Raw genomic sequence first — 20,697 nt, 5'->3', positions numbered from 1 at the left:
GGTTAGGATCGTTCAACTAATCTGAATGCACCTAATCACGTATGAATGAAATGCATCATGATATTAATTGAAAACATGATCGATTGAGGCACAATCATATTAAACATCAATAAAATAAATATTCTTGAATTACCATAATCATCCTAGAAAATAGGATTTAAAATATCATTGATGATGTCAAAAATAATAAACTCATAGCAAACATAATTAAAATAAATAAATAACAAGAGGAAAGAGTAAACTCTATTCAATTCAGTAGCTTTTGAATCTATTTTGACTTATGCGCTCCTCCGTTCTACTCGATGCTTCTTTGCTAAGGGTTTCAAGGTAGCTGGCCAAAGAATGCTTTTAACAAAACTTATGTTGGCTAAAGGATGGAAAGGGAGATGGTGGCTATGCAAGGGAAAGAAAAAGAGAAATAGAAGAGAATGATGAATGAGAGATGAGTGTTGAGGGATGATGGCTGATTTGAGAAGTGAAATTTGTATGGTATTTATAGGTGAAGGTAAGGGGTAGAGTTTGCTAAAAATAGAATTTAAATTCCTTCCTTTTCTCTCACATATTTCCAAACTTTATACTAAGCACATCAGAATATCAACATGAATCATAGTTTGCATGCATTTTCAAAGTCAAACATAACATTCACCAATCACTATGCTTTCCTTATCAACTAAACATAGGAATCCCAACTTTTAATTAGTTTTCTTCATAAGTTGAGCTTAGAAATTCCTCTTCACTAATGTAGTCGGTATAATCATCCAATCAATAGGTCTTTTATTAGGTTGTAATGGGTCTAGGCCAAAGGTTGGGATAAATAGAAGGAAATTTTGAGGTTCAATCATCTTAACCCTAACTTGTCATGGGTCTTTCTGTTTCACAACCTTTATAAAATTGGGTCTTTGGAACACCCCCAAACTTATTTCGAACTTATGCTCAACTTTTATTTTTTTTAGACTTTGAGCAAACTTTGCTCTTTATTTTTGAGAATTTGAGCACTCTTTTTTGTTGCTCTTATTTTTTCCAGAATTTGAGAAACTTTTCTTCGTTCTTTATTCATTTTTTTCTCTTTTTTTTTAACATGGGAAGAGCATGTAAATCTTTTCATATTTTTCCTCAAACTTTGACCACCAAGACAAATTTAGTTAAAATAGGTGCAAAAGAATAGGATAAAATCAAAAAGAGGATAATACGGCTTATAATGTAGGTAATTTGCAATAAACAGGCCATTAATCTCAACAATTAAGTTTCAAGGGTTAATTTAATAAGGTCGGCTTGAAAGGCTCAAACAATCCAAAGAAAGTGTGCTTATATCATATTAGATTCTTATACCTCCTAGGATTTATTTCGCCTTAAGAAAGTTACTAAGTCAATTCTAAAGACTTAAACCTTCATGCATGTCTATTTCTAAAGAAATAAAACTTTCATGGAAAATACTACATAAAACTAAATATCATACAAGCATTCCATCACTCAAGATAACATACGAATAACTTAGATAAAATCAGAAGTCATGCTTGCATTTGAACATACGTATGAACAAAAAATATTTCTGAACATTCATTTATTTTAGTATACTTAAGTAAAAAGATTGAATTATACTTTAAAAATTCATGCAAAATGCCTTACCTCTCTTTAAAAAAGAAGCAATGTCCTCATTGCGAAAATAAAGTAATGAATGAAAATTGAGCACTAGGTAATGTTGAAAGAAAAGATAGGTGAGTCACAAAGACTACTTAAGTACCAAGTCTTTCTCAACAATCCAATCCTAGACATGTTCATTCCTATTACCAGATCACTTTATTTTTTCTATTGAAGAGGCATTAAGCTTACATTATTCATCCTTGCTATTTTACTGTGTGAAAGCAAAATTCTAACTAAGAAATAGAAATAAACATCTAAAAAGAAATAAAAACTAAAGATAAGAAATTCCCCCTTTTTTATTTTTTTTGACTTATCCTCCTCGTCTTCCTCCTTTGATGTTTCATCCTCGCTTTCATTTTCATCTTCCTTCCATGACTCAAAGATATAATCTGAGAACTCAAGAACAAAACTGTTAGAGATATTTTTAAAAGTATTTCTTACAGAATCATCTATAAATTTTGCATATTTCTAATAAGTTTGTTGTTGGTTATGCATAAATTTCATCATAACCATCATAAATGACAATTCCAATTTCTTCACAGTGTTTGAAGAAGTGGGCATTGGAATAGTCAACTCAGGATCAACACTTGGTTCAACTGGCTCATCAGCATTTGGCTCCTCTCTTGGTTCAGAGACTTTCGATTCCTTTATCGATTCAAGATCATTCGAATTTTCCTTAGATTCTACTTCTTCTTCTCAATAACTGAGTTAGCTTCTATTTCAAACTTGTTCGATGACTCATCAATTTCTAGTTCTGTTGGTTCACTCAGTTCTATTGGGTTTAACTTATGGACATTCTCCAGTAACCTTTCAAGATCATGGGTTGTGATGCAACCTTGAACATATGGGCCCTTCAGGTTTCTTTTTGTTTTAACTTGGTCCCTTAAGCAAAGTGAAGTTATCAATGATGGGAAGTAAGCACTTCATGAATAATCTTCCCGACATTTATAGACTTTTCTTTCATAATTGCGTACAACAAAACTATTTGCTCTATCGAGATGGTGGAACTATATGATAGGCATGAAACTATATCGAACAAAGTAAAACCATGCCTTAGCCAACAGCTTTAGATATTCCCTTCAACAAGAATGACTACCATACTTTCTTATAATCCATTGGGATCCCAAATTTTTCACAACATTAAGCATTTTTTGAAGAAAATCTAAATTTATGTTTGTCATCATGGCAAAATATTCATCTTCTTCAACATTAGGTAGGTTAAACAAATCATTACTGGGCTTATAAGTTAGGGATACCTTTTTCTCACGCAAGTAGTTTACACAAATCATTACTAGGCATATAAGTTAGGACTACCTTTTTCTTGCGAACAAGAACTCCAGTAGCATCTGGCTTAGTTAAATTGGCTTAGAACTCTCGAACTAACTCGTCATCGGGTAATGATCGTGCATCGCAAAAATAATTCCAATTGAGGGAATCAATCATCTTTCGAATTGGCAAAGACACAACCATCTTATCATTTCTTTCCAAGTTGAAACCTTTTTCTGGCATCATAAGTTGATTATTAAAGATGGAATTAAACCTTTCTTTTACTTCTTCCTCTTAAATCACAATGGGATTTTCAACAGAGGTTTTGGAAAATCTAGTTCTTTTACGAGATATTGTAATCTTTCTCGAAAAATAGGCAAATTTTTGGCAATGGATGAAGCAAGGGATTTTACGGCGACAGTAGGCTTGCAGCAACGACGGGTTTGCATCAAAGATAGGCGTGTGGCAATGATATGCTTTCTCCAAAAAAAGGCTTGCGACAGCAGTAAGCTAGTGTTTTGTAAAAAAGAAAGGATTTTGGGGAAAATTTTTGAAATTTAGGCTGACGGCTAAGAGGAAAAAGAATGAGTGGTTAAGTTTTAAGCTAATTCCTTGAAGGGTTGTGAAATTTATGGTGGTAAAGAGGGGTTTATATAGTGGTGAATTAGGGAAAATTTATAGCAAAATTTTTTCTACTTTAAGTGATTTGGGCAGCAAGTAAAGATGGAGGGAAAAAATGGTGGCAATTTTAGGGTTTTGGGGAACCCTTATGGACAACACTGATGGGGTAAATTTCTCATTTTTGTTGTTTCAGGCCTTGAGCCCAAACTATATTTACAAACTAGACTTCTTTAGATAAGAAAAATTTATTAGTACTTAGGACAATTTGACCCCTTTATTAAACATAAACAATTAAAGTTAACGTTAAAAATAGGAATTAAAGTGAAAAAAATAAAATTAATCAGAAAATTTTTGCTCAAAAGACTACATTAAATTAATTCCCAGGAAATGTTAGAGGGGTCACAATGGTCCCGCTTAAGTTCCAATCTCCTTAGACAGAATTAATTAAATGTACTAATTTAAGAAAAATAATTTCTAATTATTTATAAAAAAAAGTAATATCATAAAAATTAAGGGTCTATTAATTTGAACGAGATTTTAATTCACTCAACTTAGCCATCCTAATAGTGTTTGAAACGTTAACCATTAACTTTAGACGTACCTCCATAATTGTCGTATAATTCTACAGCTCCATATGGATAAACTTTGTAGATGGTATAAGGTCCTTTCCATCAAGATTTGAACTTTCCCGGAAATAACCTTAGCTTCGAATTAAACAATAATATTTTCTGATCTACTCTGAATTCACGAGGTTGTATATGACTATCACGCCATCTCATATATTTTTCTTTATGCATCTCGGTATTCTTGTATGAAAATAACCTTAACTCTTCCAACTCATCAAGTTATAGCATCCTTCTCTCACCGGCTTGCTTAAGATCCAAATTCAATTTTTCAAAGCCTAGTGAGTTTTATTCTCCAATTTGAGCGGGTAAATGACATGCCTTTCTAAAAACTAGCCGACAGGAAGTCATTCCTAACGGCATCATTGAGCCATCGAGACCAATCTTTTCTATTAAGGCGCACCACCCTCTCAAGAATACCTTTGATTTCTCGATTCATCCTTTCAACTTGCCCATTTGACTGTGGGTGATAGGCAGTAGCAACCTTATGCTTCACATCATACTTGTCAAGCAACCATTTAAGTCATTTATTTATAAAGTGAGATCCTTTCTGCTAATTATAGCTCTAAAAGTCTCAAATCGTGTAAATACATGCTTATGTAGGAATCACATGACTACCATAGCATCATTTGTTGGGTACACCTCAGCTTCAACCCACTTGGATACATAGTCCATAGCTACCAAATTATACTTATTACCATACGAAGAAGGAAACAGGCCTAGAAAATCAATGCCTCATGCGTCGAATAGTTCTATATCTAAAATATTTGTTAAGGGCATCTCGTTCTTCCTTGATATGTTTCCGGTTCTTTGGCATCTATCAGAGTTTTTCACATATGCATACGCATCCTTAAATACTATAGGCCAAAAGAATCTTACTTGTAAAAACTTCACAACAGTGCGAAAAGCACCAAAGTGTCCCCCACTTGGAGATGAATGGCAGTGGTACAAAATCTCTTCAATTTCACTTCAAACTACACACTTTCAGATTATGTTATCTGCACATTGTTTAAACAAAAATAGATCCTCCCAGAAATAATGTCGACTATCATGAAGGAGTTTCTTCCTTTGTTGGTATGTCATTTCTCGAAGAATTATTCCACATGCTAAATAATTGGCAAAATCAGCAAACCAATGTATTTTATAGATTTGACTTACCTCGAAGATATGTCCATCAGGAAAATTCTCATTAATTGGAACAAATGAAGAGGTTATCTCATTTTGTTCCAGTCTCGACAGATAATCGGCTACTTGATTTTCAACAACTTTTCTATCTTGAATCTCAAGGTCAAATTCTTGGAGTAAAAGAATCCAACGAATTAGCCTCGGTTTAACATCATTCTTCATCAGTAAATACTTAATGGCAACATGATCGGTAAACACTGTAACTTTGGTACCTATAAGATATGAACAGAACTTGCCAAGCAAAAACTATAGCAAAGAGTTCTTTTTCAATTATCGTATAATTAATTTGGGCTCCTGTTAAAGTCCTGCTTGCATAGTAGATAGGATGAAAGACTTTGTTTCTTTTTTGACCTATCACAGCTCAAACAGTGAAGTCGTTTGCATCACACATCAACTCAAAAGGTGAGTTTCATTCAGGTGTAACAATTATTGGGGATGAGATTAAACGATTTTTTAATGCCTCAAAAGCTTCTAAACATGTTTTATTAAAATAAAAAAACAATATCCTTTTCTAAAAGCATACACAAAGGTTTAGAAATTTTTGAAAAACCTTTGATAAATCTACGATAAAAATCAGTATGGCCTAAGAAACTTCTAACTTCTTTCACACTAACTGGAGGTGGTAATCTTTCAATTACATCCACCTTTTCTTTATCCATTTCAATTTCATTTTTGGAAATTTTAAGTCCTAGGATAATTCGCTCCTTAACCATAAAATGACATTTCTCCCAGTTAAGGACAAGATCCGTCTCCTCCCATCTCTTTAATACCTTTTCCAAATTACTCAAACAAACATCATAAGTGTTACCAAAAATAGAAAAATCATCAATGAAAACCTCACAAAATTTTCAATCATATCAATGAAAATTGCCATCGTACATCGCTGGAATGTGGCAGGTGCATTACGTAAGCCGAAAAGCATTCTTCTAAAAGCAAATGTACCATACAGATAGGTAAAAGTAGTTTTATGTTCATTTTCTAGGGCTACAACTATTTGGTTGTATCCCGAATATCCATCTAAAAAGCAATAAAATTCATTACCTATTAGTCGATCTAACATCTGATCCATAAAACGCATTGGAAAATGATCCTTACGAGTGGCTTTGTTCAGCTTTTTGTAGTCAATACAAATTCTCCAACCCGTGATAGTTCTCGTCGGGATTAACTCGTTATGTTCATTATTGCCAACGTGATCCACCTTTCTTTGGTACACATTGTATCGGGCTTACCCAAGAACTATCTGAGATGGGGTAGATAATTCCCGTATCTAAACATTTGATCACTCCCTTCTGTACTACCTCTTTCATGATAGGATTAAGTATCATTTACCTATCGATTCTACCTAGTTCACCTTCCTCTAAAATAACCTTCTACGTACAGAAGGAAGGGTTTATACCTCATATGTCAACTATTGTCCAACCAATTGCCTTTTTAAAGTTCTTTAAAATAGCAATTAGTTGCTCCTCTTGGTGTTCTGTCAATTCTGCTGAAACAATCACAGGCAGAGTAGAACAATTACCTAAATAAACATATTTTAAATGGGATGGAAGTACCTTCAGTTCGAGTTTAGGTGATTCCTCGATTGACAACTAGGGTTGTGTAAATTCTCGAACTTCCAACTCTAGTGAATCCAACCGTAGTGGTTGATCATAACTCCTCGGATTGGCTTCCATTAAAACCAAACCTTCATTAACTTTTTCATCTTTGAATTGCTTTCCATAGAAACTAAGGTTTCTAATTCCTCCATTACTGAACACTCTTCCACTGGATTGGGAAATTTCATGGCCTTTAGAACATTAAATGTTAGCTTATCATCTTTAACTCACATGGTGAGTTCTCTTTTTTGCAAATCTATCAACATTCTTCCCGTGGCTAGGAAAGGTCTCCCTAGGATGATCAGAACTTCCTTATCTACTTCAAAGTCTAAAACAATAAAGTCAGCAAGAAAAATAAACTTATCAACTCTTACCAAAACATCATCGATCTTTCTCTCAGGATATGCTAACGAACAATCTGCAAGTTGAAGTGTCACAGGAGTGGGTCTTACTTCACCTATTCCCAACAGTTTGAAAATAGATTTGGGCATCAAGTTGATGCTTGCTCTAAGGTCGTAAAAAGCTTTACCTCAATACGATTCACCAATGTTGCAAGATATCGTAAAGCTTCTAGGATCCTTTAGTTTTGGAGGTAGCTTGTTTTGTAAGAACACACTACACTCCTTCGTCAAAGCGACAGTCTCATACTCACTAAGTCGTTTCTTCTTGGATAGGATATCCTTCATAAACTTCACATAGTTGGACATTTGTCATAAAGCCTCTACCAATAGAATGTTGATGTATAACTGTTTTAAAACATCCAAGAACTTCTTGAATTGTACCTTTTGTTTCTACTTATTCTGCTGAAGTCTTTGAGGATATGGAACTCTAGGTTGATATGGACAACTTCTCTGTTGAGGCAAATCTATAAAAAAGGGTGTTAGATTTTCAAAATTTACTAGTTTAGGGTTTACCTCATCAGATTTTTCAACATCTGATTTTTCTATTTTAGGGACTTTAATTTTGGGCTGACTTCCCTTCTTTTCAGTAGGCTCATCTTCAACCGCAACATGCTTTGTAACACCCCTAGCCCATATCTGTCTCCGAAATAGGGTTACGGAGCATTACCGTAAAAATATAACTTTAAAACATACATTACAAACCTCAACATAAACATATCATAAATCATCCATATATACGCATATCGTCCCTTAATCGAGCCCAAACACTTTAAAAACAATTCGGGACTACATTGGAATCAATCAGAAAGTTCATAAAAAATTTAGTAAATTTAAACTGCAGGGGTCACACGACAGTGTGGCCAAGTCGTGTGACTCACACAGCTGAGACACACGCCCGTGCCTCAGGCTATGTAACAATTAAAATAGGAACACATGGCCGTGTCCCAGCCCGTGTCTATGCTCGTGTAACTTTCGAAGTTGGGTCATATGGCCAAGCCACACGTCCATGTGCCAAGCCATATAACTCTCAAAATGGCATCACACGTCCATGTGCCAAGCCATGTGCTAGGATGTGCAACTGCCTAACTTGCATGCCTTAAAACTACAGGGGACACACAGTCGTGTTGCATGGTCGTGTGTTGCACACGGCTGAGTCACACACCTGTGTCACAGGCCATGTGGACATGAAATTGGCCAAAATCAAGTCCTTTCCATCACCTAAACAAGCATGTACCTAAAAGCATTTTGTGCACATAACCAAAGCATCAAAACCTTACCAAAACATGCATGAAATAAGAAATTCAATAAATCATAAATCCATCAAACCAATATGCCAACAAGACACCTCAAATGCATTCAACAAAATCTTACCTAAACATGGAAAACATTACCACATTTCATACATACACATCAAGTCCATTACCATTTCAAAACTTACCCTATCTTGACCACATTAAAACTATTCCATCACATACAATATTGGCCATGGAAACATGTATCAATACTTAGCCATATTGTCACATATCATCAATGCATCAAAAGTATCAAAAGTACATCAACCAAAATAACATATGCATGCCAAACTATCAACTAACATTCAAACACAAGTCCACCTATACATGCCATTATAACCTTGGCCAAAATATAAAAAACTATCGATTTAATCACCGGATAGTGTAATAGATCTTCAATAAGCTTCTAAATTGATTGAGCTTTTGATTATCTATAAAACATAGGAAAGAAAACTACGTAAGCATATAATGCTTAGTAAGTTTGTAAAACATGAACATAACTTACCATTTCAATGCATAATCTTAAAATTTAAACATGATACAATCCAACCATAAGCTCGGCATAAGCCTATGCACCACCGGTAACACATGTTAGTGCATCAACTCATAATTCACTTGAATTTACATAAGGAAAGCTAGGTATACATGAACATCATCATTTGAAATCATCATTTTCATGAACATAGATATACTTTCATTGAACAATTTCTTTTCAACCCTTTTCATAAATCCATGACATAAGTCATTTGAACACTTACCATTCCTTTCCTTTTCATATCGGTTGAACCATTTAAAATAAAATCGGATATGTGGGAAAGCTCACACAAAGTGTGCTAAACATATAACCTTTCATTTCTTTTTCCTTTACATCATTGCTCACACGAGCTGTGAAATGGGTCTGCTAACCTTTCATTTCTTTTTCCTTTACATCATTGCTCACACGAGCTGTGAAATGGGTCTGCTCACACAAGCTGTTGGTTGAAACGTAAGCTACACGATGCTGCTCACACAAGCTGTAGAGTATCTGTAACAAGTGTGGGACCTCAGCCATCGGTAGGACATTCAAGATCAGCAACCGAAACATGAAAACCCTAATGACATGTCATTTGTATCCTACATATTCCTAAGGTTCAAACGAGGCTCGACAATCATCGTAGCATCGTTGGATTTCCTTCGTTTAATTACATGGTAAATAACACAATAACATATTGATCAAAATAACATTAAAATGTTATTTAATCGTACGAACTTACCTCGACAAACAAAGTGTAAAAACGTAGTCGATCAATCCAAGGCTTTCGCTTTCCCTGATCTAAATTTGTTTGAGGTCTATCTTGATCTAAATAGATATATTTAATTAATTTAATACTTCTATTATTCAATTCAATCCATAATTCATATATTTGTAAAATTATAATTTTGCCACTAATATTTTAACCTTTTTACAATTTAGTCCTTAAGTTCATAAATTGAAATTTAAGCATTTTCATCCTTATTTTATACTCGTTGAATTCTCTAGGGACCTATACCAACCCATAAAAATAATGGAATTTTACTACTTTTACAAATAAGTCCCTAAATGACATTTTCATCAAAAATCACTATACAAAACTTGTTTATTTAACAACAAAGACTCATAATATTTCATTAAAACTCAATAATAATGTAAGAAAATTCATGGAAAAACCCTAAACCTTTAACCATTTTGCAAATTAGTCCCTGGGCTAGCTAGATTAAGCTACAACGATCCCGAAAATACAAAAATCATTAAATACGGAATTGAAATACATCTCATGCAGGGAAAAATGGAGTTGTTGTACCCTAGCTATGGCTTCTTTGACAATTTCAATTGAAGAAGAAAAAAAATTAAAGATGATATTTGTTTACTTATTTGTTTTACGGCTTATTTACCGTTTTATAAAATAACCTTTAAAAACTTTAAGAATTTCAATAAAACATTGCCATAGAATTCCACTAACCTTATAAATGGTCTAATTACCATCTAAGTCCTCTTACAATTAAGTTCCATAGCTATTTAACACCTTTAGCTACTAGAACTCTACTTTAGCACTTTTTACAATTTAGTCCTTTTCACATAATTAAGCATGCAAATGTCAAAATTTCTTAACGAAATTTTTATATGACCTTCTTAACACTCCACAAACATTAAAATAATAATAATTTACTCATTGGATTTGTGGTCTCAAAGCCACTGTTTTGATTTCACTGAAAACGGGTTGTTACATGCTTAGGTTCCAAAATCTTACCACTTCGTAACTCAACTACCTTGCAATGTTTTTTACCCAAATTTCTCAGGTTTTCTGTATCGCTTGGCAAGGCTCATTGCAATCTACTATGAAGCTCAGTAGCTAACTGACCCATCTGGTTCTCTAAATTTTTCAGCGTTGCTACTGGACTTTAGATTGTTGCTGCTTGACTTTGGATCAAGACATCATTTTTCGCCATGTATGCTTTCAACAAGTTCTCCAAACTGTTTGATGACTCAGCTTGAGGTGGTTTTAGGGCTTATTGGTTAAACCCTTGGGTTTGGTTGGGTTTATGTTACATCTGATTATTTTTCAGTCCATTTCCTTGATTACTCCAGGAAAAGTTCGGATTATTCTACGACGAAGGATTGTAGAAATTGGAATATGGTCCTTGTCCACTTCTATTTTGATATTGGTTCCTTACATAAAAAACTAATTCGGGATTTGAAGGGAAGTTCTCAAAAGAATGACCATCCCCACATTATACGCAAGAAATAACATCATACTAACTTGTTGATTGAGCTACAAAATTATTTAAACCATTAATGGTAAACTGTTTTAACATAGAGGAAATAAAAGATACATGAGCAGAGAGTGAAGTCAGTGCGTCCACTTCATGCACTCTAGTTACTCGTCTTTCAAAAATTACTCGATTTGTCAACCATTAGTAATGTTGCTTGCGATCTTTTCGATGATCTCGTAACCCTAATTATAAGAATTAGACAAAATCACACCTTTCACAGAAGCATCTACCATTAATCTTGTGTGCGCGTTGAGACCGTTATAACATGTCTCCAACTGAATATAATGAGGAATCCCATGATGAGGACACTTACGAAGGAATTCTTTGAATCTTTCTCATCCCTTATATAAAGACTCATCATCCAATTGTTGAAAAATAGTTATCTTATTTCGCAACTTTGCGTTCTTACTCGGTGGAATATACTTTACCAAAAACCTTTCTGCTAATTCTTTCCATGTAGATATTAAACATGGTGGCAATAAATTCAGCCATGATCATGCTCGATCTTGCAACGAGTACAGAAACAACTTCAACCTTAATGTATCTTCAGTCACACTAACTATTTTAAATGAATCACTGACCTCCATGAATACTCGAAGGTGTAAGTCTGGATCTTTCATGGGCATACCACTAAACTGGCCCACCGTTTGAAGCATTTGAAACATCACTAGTTTCAATTTGAATTTGAGTGCCTCGATATTCAGTCTTCTAATTTGAAACATCATGCTTAACAACGTTCGAAAATACTTCCATGGCAACTCAATCTTTCATGAGTTTGAAAACCAAATTAAGTCCTCTAAGATTTTTTACTTAGTAAAATGCAATCATATTAAACTAAGGGTTTCTCTGTATTTATGCAAGGTCACAAGGATATTTATGTTTGCAACAGTTTAATCGCATAAACCTAAAAACTATGCAAGATAATAGAGCTAACTAAAGATATTATGAACCTCAACTTAGTTGGGTTTAATGATCTAAATTGAACATTTCGCTTTTAAATTATGTGTCTACTAGTCGTCATCTGGTTAGGATTGCTCAGCTAATTGAATGCACCCAATCATGTTTGAATGAAATGCACATGATATTGATTGAAAACATGATCGACTGAGGCCCAAGCATATTAAACATGAATAAAATAAATCTTATTGAATTAACATAATAATCCTAGCAAATAGGATTTAAAATATCATCGTTGATGTCAAAAATAATAAACTCAAAGAAAACATAATTAAAATAAATAACAAGAGAAAAGAGTAAACTTTATTCCGTTTAGCAGCCTTTTGGATCTATTCTGACTGATGCCCTCCTCCATTCTACTCGTTGCTTCTTTTCTAAGGCTTTCAAGGTGGTCGACCAAAGATTACTTTTGATAAAGCTTATGTTAGCTAAAGGAGGAAAAGGAGATGGTGGTTATGCAAGGGAAAGGAAAAGGGAAATGGAAGAGAATGATGAATGAGAGATGAGTGTTGAGGGATGAAGGATGATTTGAGAAGTGGGATTCGTATGGTATTTATAGGTGAATGTAAGGGGTAGAGTTTGCTAAAAATAGAATTTAAATTCCTTACTTTTTTTCTCATATATTGCTGACCACAATTCATGAAAAAGGGGATGACTTAGTCTACTAATTTTGAATTCAAATTAAGGCTATTAATAGCCATAGGGTGGACGGTTTCAACAGCAAAGTTGTTAAGCTGAATTCTAATTATTTTCCAACTGTAAGGACCTTCAATTAAATACCCCAAAGCTTGTTATTAGGTAGCTATCTACTTGTGCCGAAAGTGGGCTTTAATTTCCCCTTGTTAGACAGTTTCCTTGTCCAATAATTAATCAGACTGTAATACCCCTAACCTATCTCCACCGCCAGATTAAGGTTAAGGAGCATTATTAAACAATCAGAATAACATTTAACATCATAACATTAAATAAATTAATCATATTAAAAACCATTCAATCATATGTATTTGGTCCCTAAATTGAGCCTTCGAGGCCCTAAAAATAGCTTAGAAGCAATTCGGGACTAATTTGAAACAAAACAGAATATTTGGGAAAAAGTGGAAAATTTTGAAAATAGGGGTCACACGGCCGTGTGGCTAGGCCGTGTGACATAGCTCAAGCCATGTAACAATCAAATTATAGGATACACGGCTGTGTCCCAGCCCGTGTCTCCACCCGTATAACTCACTGAGTTGGATCACACGACCGTGTCGTAGGCTATGTCCCAGACCATTTAACTCTCTAACTTGCAACACATGATCGTGTCGCAGGTCGTGTACTAGACCGTGTAACTCACTGACTTAATACACTAGGAATTTACAAATGATACACGGCCGTGTGACAGCCCATGTCCCAGGTTGTGTGATCCATATTTTGACCCTAAAAACATGTTATTTTAAGGCCTAAATACATCTAACCAACCATCCCATTTGTGTACACATTCAAGAGAGTTAAACATCATTCAAACACTTATAAACATACCATTTCAAACATCGTATTTCATCTAATCAATATGCCATTCAAAGGCACCACATTTGTATCAAAACATCATTGATCAAATTAAAACAACATAGCCACATTTCAAGCATATAACCTAGTTCTTTTATCTACCAAATGATATCACAAATGACCATTTACATGCCATCACAAACATACCAAAAGGATCTTATATACAAGCACATAAAAATGTGGCCAAAATGATCTAACTTGGTAAGGCATTAAAGTCCATCAAACCAAACATAAACTTCAAGGCATATGCATACCAAAACATCCATTACACATTCAAGAAACACCATTACAAAAGGTTCTATACTTGCCATATATAACATTGGCCAAAATACTCAAAAAATACCGAAATGGTTACTGGATAATGTGATAGATCTCGGACAACCTTCTAACCGATTGATCTTTCACTAATCTATAAAACAAAGGAAAGTAACTATGTAAGCAACAAGTGATTAGTAAGCTCGTATAAACTCAAATGTAACTTACCATTTATTTAACATAATCTACAAAATAAGCATAATTTGATTACCAAGACCATTAGCTTAGTAAAAGTCTATACAAGCACCATCAAACTCACAAGTTAGTAGGTTCATCCATGATACATATGAGTTCAATCATATAGTAAGTAGATTTCATATACACATCATTTAACTCATCAACCTTTCCATAATATCATGAACCATTTCAATTGTATGCTTACCGTGTCATTTCCTTTACTTACCCGTTGAACCATCTAGAATTACATCGAATACTCGGGAATGCTCACACATAATGTGCCTTTCTATATAACTGTAATCTTTCCTTTTCAATGGTGCTCACATGAGCTGTAAAATACACCTACTTACACAAGCTGTAGGTCAGAATGTTAGCTCCACAATGATGCTTACACGAGCTATGGAAAATCTGCAACAATTGCAGGACCTCAGCAATGGTAGGACATTTAAGACCAGCACCCAAAACATGAAATCCCTAATGACATGTCATTCGTATCCTAAGAATTCTTAAGGTTCAAACGGGATTTGTTACTTGCCAAGTATTCGAATATCGTTTTATTACCGAATCAATTATAAATATCATAAAATCAATGATTAATCAACCAAAGTAATGTTTAATAAGCATAAATTCATATGAACTTACCTCAATAACTATGGTCGTAGAAGTAGAGTTGAAAGCTAATTCAAAGCTTTAGCCTTTCCTCGGTTTAAGTCTAGTTGTCACTTATCTTGATCTAAATAGATAATTTCATTCAATTAAGTACTTCAAGTATTCAATTTAATCCATAATTCATATTTATGTAAAATTACAAATTACCCTTAATACTTTAAATTTTCACAATTTAGTCATTCAGCTCATAACTTGAATATAATTTATTTTAACCTAAATCCATATTAACCAATGCTACAAGGAACCTTGAAACAACCCATATTTACCAAAAATTTCCAAAAAAAACACATGGATTTACACTTTTAACAATTTAATCCCTATTTCAAAATTCATCGAAAATCACTTAACAAAACAAGTTTGTTTAACAACTAAGATTAAAAATCTATCAACTAACTTAAAAATATATTCAAACTCAACCATGGAAATTCCCTTAACCTTTAACAATTTTTCAAATTAACCCCCGGACTAGCTAGATTAAGCTAAAACGAACTCAAAATATAAAAATCATTAAAAACAGGACATAAAATCATACCATGCAAGAACAAAGTGTTGGTTGAACCTTCAAGCCTAAAATGGTGTTTTTCTTCTTCTATTTTTGGTGGATAAAACCATGAATGAAGATGATACCATTTTGTGTTATTTTAGTTTAAGTTTTATTTATTTAATTACTATTTTACCCTTACTAATTTAACTTTAAAAACAACTAAATCATGTCCATTTTTTTCCACCATGAACATATATGGTATAATTATCATCTAAGCCCATTAAATCTCCTTTCCATAGCCACTTAGCCCTTTTAGCTAATAGAAACCCACTTTTACACCTTTTTTAATTTAGTCCTTTTTACTTAATTAACCATTTAAACGTCAAATTTTCTTAATGAAAATTTAACACGACCCTAAGATAATCTCGTAGACAATAAATAAATATTAAAATAATAATTCACTCATCAAAATCGTGGTCCCGAAACCACAATTTTTGACACCACTAAAATTGGGTTGTTACACAGACATGTCCATCTTTTAGTACATCTTTTACCGGGTCAAATTATCAACCTCATGAACCAAGTTGCATGGTTTTGTCGTCCACATGAATTGATTTGTGCATGTCCGTGTCCATGTTTCATTCACATTAATCATATCTTTAATGGTCCTCCTGCATAGTGAAAAATCACATTTTAATAAATTAACATGAAATAATATAAAATATGTACAAAAATCATGTAATTAAGCACAATTTCACATACTTTATAAATTCATACCCAATATTATTAAGTAAAATTCACTTATTTTAATAACAATTACTCAAGATGAACATATTTATTAAGTAAAAGGTAGTAAAATATATAGAAAAACCCTATATAATTTCGAGTTTACATTATGCACACAAAGGAAGTTAAGTGGCATGCTTAATTTTAAGCATAAGTTTATTAAATATCTTTCCAATATGTATATAGTAGGTCAAGAGATAAAATAGAAATTGATGAAATTTTATTATCATGAATTGTATATGCAATCCATACAATGTACATCCACAAGAGGCTTAGTCATATTCATAGATAGAACTTGAACATAAACAAAAATAAATTTTAAGTTGCATCAGTTATAAGGCATAACACCCAATACTTGGATCTGGTTCACCGGGTCGGGTGGAGGGCATTACAGAGCTATTGGGACTTCTTCTTGATTATTCCTTTGTTGTTCTCGTGGCTCTTCAAACAATGGATTTTCACGAGGTAAATTTATAATTGCGGGTGGATCGGTGTTCATGGCTGGATGGTTACGTCTAAGTAATTGTTTCAGATCTGGGTAAGGTTCAATTGGAGTGCTGGAGCTTCGGTTCATACATGACCTAAAAAAAAAATAAAAATAACTAAACAAAAATTAAAAATTGTATCTATAGGTTCTAATGTTCCTACTTATCTTATTAATTTTAAAAATTTTATTTTCAAAATTTATTGTTGAAACCTCCCTGGCAACGACGCCAACAACTTGACCGCCTATAAATGTGTTATCATTTATAGTTAAATATAACACAAGAAATATGAGAGATAAGAGCGGCGGTGTCCGCAAGTGCATGGGTCAAATTGTAATATAGTTTGTACAACGAAATACTTTGGGAGTATTCTGAGGATTGTACCCAATGGAAGATGGAATAAATAATGAAAATGCTTTTACAATAACAAGTCTAAGTAGTAATAATTAATTCCTATATTACGATGAACCATAAAATAGATAATGGGAATAAAAAGAAATAAATAAGAAAACTAAACAAATGAAATAAATCCATAAAACAATCAGGAAGATTAACTCGCTTCACGATTTATAACTAACTTCAGATTAGGGTTTTAGGGTGGATTAGCTATCGATTAACTAATTATTACCTCTTGGCCTCTAATTAACTAATTGATTAGTTGATACTCATTTTTCTCTCGACCTCACTTTCTCAACCAGGATAAATTATGATTTACTCGGTTCGACTTATCTCCCAACCTTGTCTAGCCTATGATAACTTTCTAAGGTTGTCAAGCCTAGTGGTTTAAGCACATGTAATTCATACCAACTAATTCTTCTTGAGAAACCCCAAGTCCTCTATTATTCACATCCCCATCTACTCATTAATCCCCTATTAGGGGTTTAGCCACTCATGTTATTCAGAATCGCAACTTCGATTGAATAAGTCATGTGAAGAACACAATTGATTCAAAAGAGAAAAGATATTTGAATAATCGTGGATTTGATCTCGAATAGGGAACGGAGTAGTAAATCTTTTGATTGGAATAAGGAATTAAATCGAATGTAAAAGAAAATATAAACTGAAGTACTTAAATTAAATAAATAAAATCTTGAATCAAAACTGATTTCAAGAAGAGAAACGAAATAGTTAAGAAAAACCAAAAAGAAAATAATCTAAATCTACTCCTAAACTACTAGGGTTTTTGGAGTCTAGGATGACTTAGTTACATCAAACCCCTGATGTGTCTTCGGCATATCCTAGGTCTTTGTATAAGTTTGATTGCGGAGATGAAAATAACCTGATAAACTTAGACAGTACATCGACGTACGCGCCACACCCCTTGTGTGGTGCGACACAACACCCAAACTCTACCTTGGTTGTTCACTTTGTGCCTTAATGTCCCAGGAAGCTTGTGCATCACTCAAACCTTGTTTCCACATCAACTGGGTCATTATATCTTCATCCTACACACTCAATTAAACCAATTAGCATAACCTACGGCCCGTATCAACCTATTGGGTCAGAACACCTACAAAATGTGATAAAAAAAACTTATATTACTAAATTTTAATCCTAAGACCTATGTGCTGAAAACATAATATAAAATCCTAAATCGGTTATAAAATAAGCTCTTTAAGTACGAAATTAACTCGAATTGACTAGTACATTTGACGGTAGGTCAAATTCCCGCACATTTAATTCTTTACTTGTCCTCAAGAAAACTACCCAAAATAAAATAAAAACAAAAAAAAAACTAAAACTGAAAACAGGAAATAAACATGCAAAGGGAGAAAATGTACTTTAGCTAGTTTGATACAGACAATTAGATCGAGCATCGACACTAGGAAGATTTGCTTAAATATATAACTCTAGCAAGAAAGTTAAATAATTCAAAGTTATTTACACCTAAATAGATTAGTTCACTAAATTACAAAGTACACAAGTTAAAGAAAATTAAATATAAATCTTCATCTAAATGTGTATACGAATATAGTATTTATTTTTGTAGAGTATAGTAAGCTCAAATATTTTTTTCCTACTCGGTTTATTTTTACCTATGCTATGAACTCTAATGTAGTAATATTTCCCCGATAATCCGTTTTGATTTTTTTATTTGTGCCAATATGATCAAGATTTTTGTCAGGCACTTTTTATAAGGGTTATACTAGTCATACTAAGTTGTTTCAATAACCATGGATTTTACCGAGTACTTTCTTTTTAATTCGAGCATCCTACACTTCTACAAGCATAATTACCTTTTCGCATCTACCTTTATCACTTGGTATATTTAATCTCTTGTGCCTATTTACAGCCTAATAAACTGAACTACTATCTACATATAAACAACCTAATTTTTTTAATTTTAGATTAAATTTACAATTTAAAAAACATCCTATGTATATGCTTCTAACCAATCACTTGTATTTCTACAAGCTCAAGCACAAACATGCAATAAAAAACAAAAAAAAACTACAAAAAGAAAATAAAATAACTGAAAAGAAAATTTTTTTAAATTTTTCTAAGTCACCCCCACACTTTATTCGGCACATTCTCCCTAATGTGCAATTAAAAATATAAAATAAAGAGGTTACCCGATTGGCGTGATATGTGCAACTCAATTGGTGGGACTACTTATTCTTTCGGTGTTGGCTCGTAATGGTAGTGCCGTAATAAATTGTGAGGTTCCTACAAAGAAAAATCAACAGGAAAATATATAGAGAGAGAATACTAAATCCTAGCTACTTAAAAACTATAGAAAATAAAAATAAAAATCATCCCATATAAAAATATAGTACAAAAATCCAAATATATAAAAATGTTCAAAATCAAACGGACTAATATTCCAATTCTTTCACTAGCTTCCAAAGTCTCTTCTTCTTCTTTTTGTCGTGATCGCTTTTATTGGTTTCATTCGGAGTCGACACATGATTATTTTGCTTCCTTATTATTGCTTCCCTCTGATTATTATCTTTAGTAGTGTTTCCTTATATTGTAGTATGCCTACTGCTCGATGTTGATCTCTCAATTGGTTTTTCGTTTTCCCATTCGCGATTGTGTCATTGAATGGTGGTGGGTATGGTGTCGTCCATGAAGTAGTTTTATGCCATACCTTTTAGCATAGCCTTTCGCAATCAGCTTGATGTAGAAAACACCCTGCACCGTACATTCAAGATGTGCTCGAATGTCGTCTTCCTTTAATGTAGCTTGCTCTTCTTTGTTGTTGATAGCGTGCCATTGATTTGTGGGCTTGATGGTCTTGGAGCGGTTTTCTCTAGGGGGTGGCTATGGCAATTGAAAATCTTTAATTCCATATTTCTCAACTGCTCGGGTTGCTAGCTTCTCACGTTCTTGATTGCACGCAACTTGATATTCCAAGTGTTGTTATATTCGCACAATCATTTCTTCCAATTTCTACTTCTGTGGTTGTGATACGTTACTTCTTGCTTGCCTTATGTCCATGTGTGGTTTGAATGGTTCAGAGTTTCCATCTGTGCTTCATCTTGCTACCATTCAGTGTTATTTCGCAAATAATTGGTTTAAGCTCAATAGGTGAATATGGCTATATTCGAGAGAATATTTAAGGTTGGTGGCTTGAAGGGGGTTGGTTGTTGATAAAGACATCATATAGAGATGTTCCAAGGTTGAATTTGTTATGCAAACTTAGGAGATATCTTTGAAGATCGCGTCGAACCAAGATCGGAAAGTTTTCAAAATTGGCTTATGTCTCACGCCACAAAGAAGGTATGGCACAACATGATGCTAGTTGTTCCCCTATTTGCATTGAATTCGAGGTTGTGTCGTTCCATATGTAGGATATGGCGTAACACAGCTTCGATTTGGCCTCTTCGAGTCTTGTAGCGGTCCCTGATTGCCCATACATGCA

The 20,697-nt window shown here is 33.6% G+C and overlaps 1 non-coding gene across 1 annotated transcript; it reads left to right on the top strand.

Moving 5' to 3' along the window:
* Positions 1-11,705: 11,705 nt before the first annotated feature.
* Positions 11,706-11,812, top strand: LOC128040052 (small nucleolar RNA R71). Its single transcript, XR_008194712.1, has one exon. It is a non-coding gene; the product is annotated as a small nucleolar RNA R71 (small nucleolar RNA).
* The last annotated feature ends 8,885 nt before the right edge of the window (positions 11,813-20,697 follow it).

The sequence above is a fragment of the Gossypium raimondii genome, chromosome 3, assembly GCF_025698545.1.
Source record: "Gossypium raimondii isolate GPD5lz chromosome 3, ASM2569854v1, whole genome shotgun sequence".
Classification (NCBI taxonomy): Eukaryota; Viridiplantae; Streptophyta; class Magnoliopsida; order Malvales; family Malvaceae; genus Gossypium; species Gossypium raimondii.
This window is presented reverse-complemented; position numbering and strand designations above follow the sequence as displayed.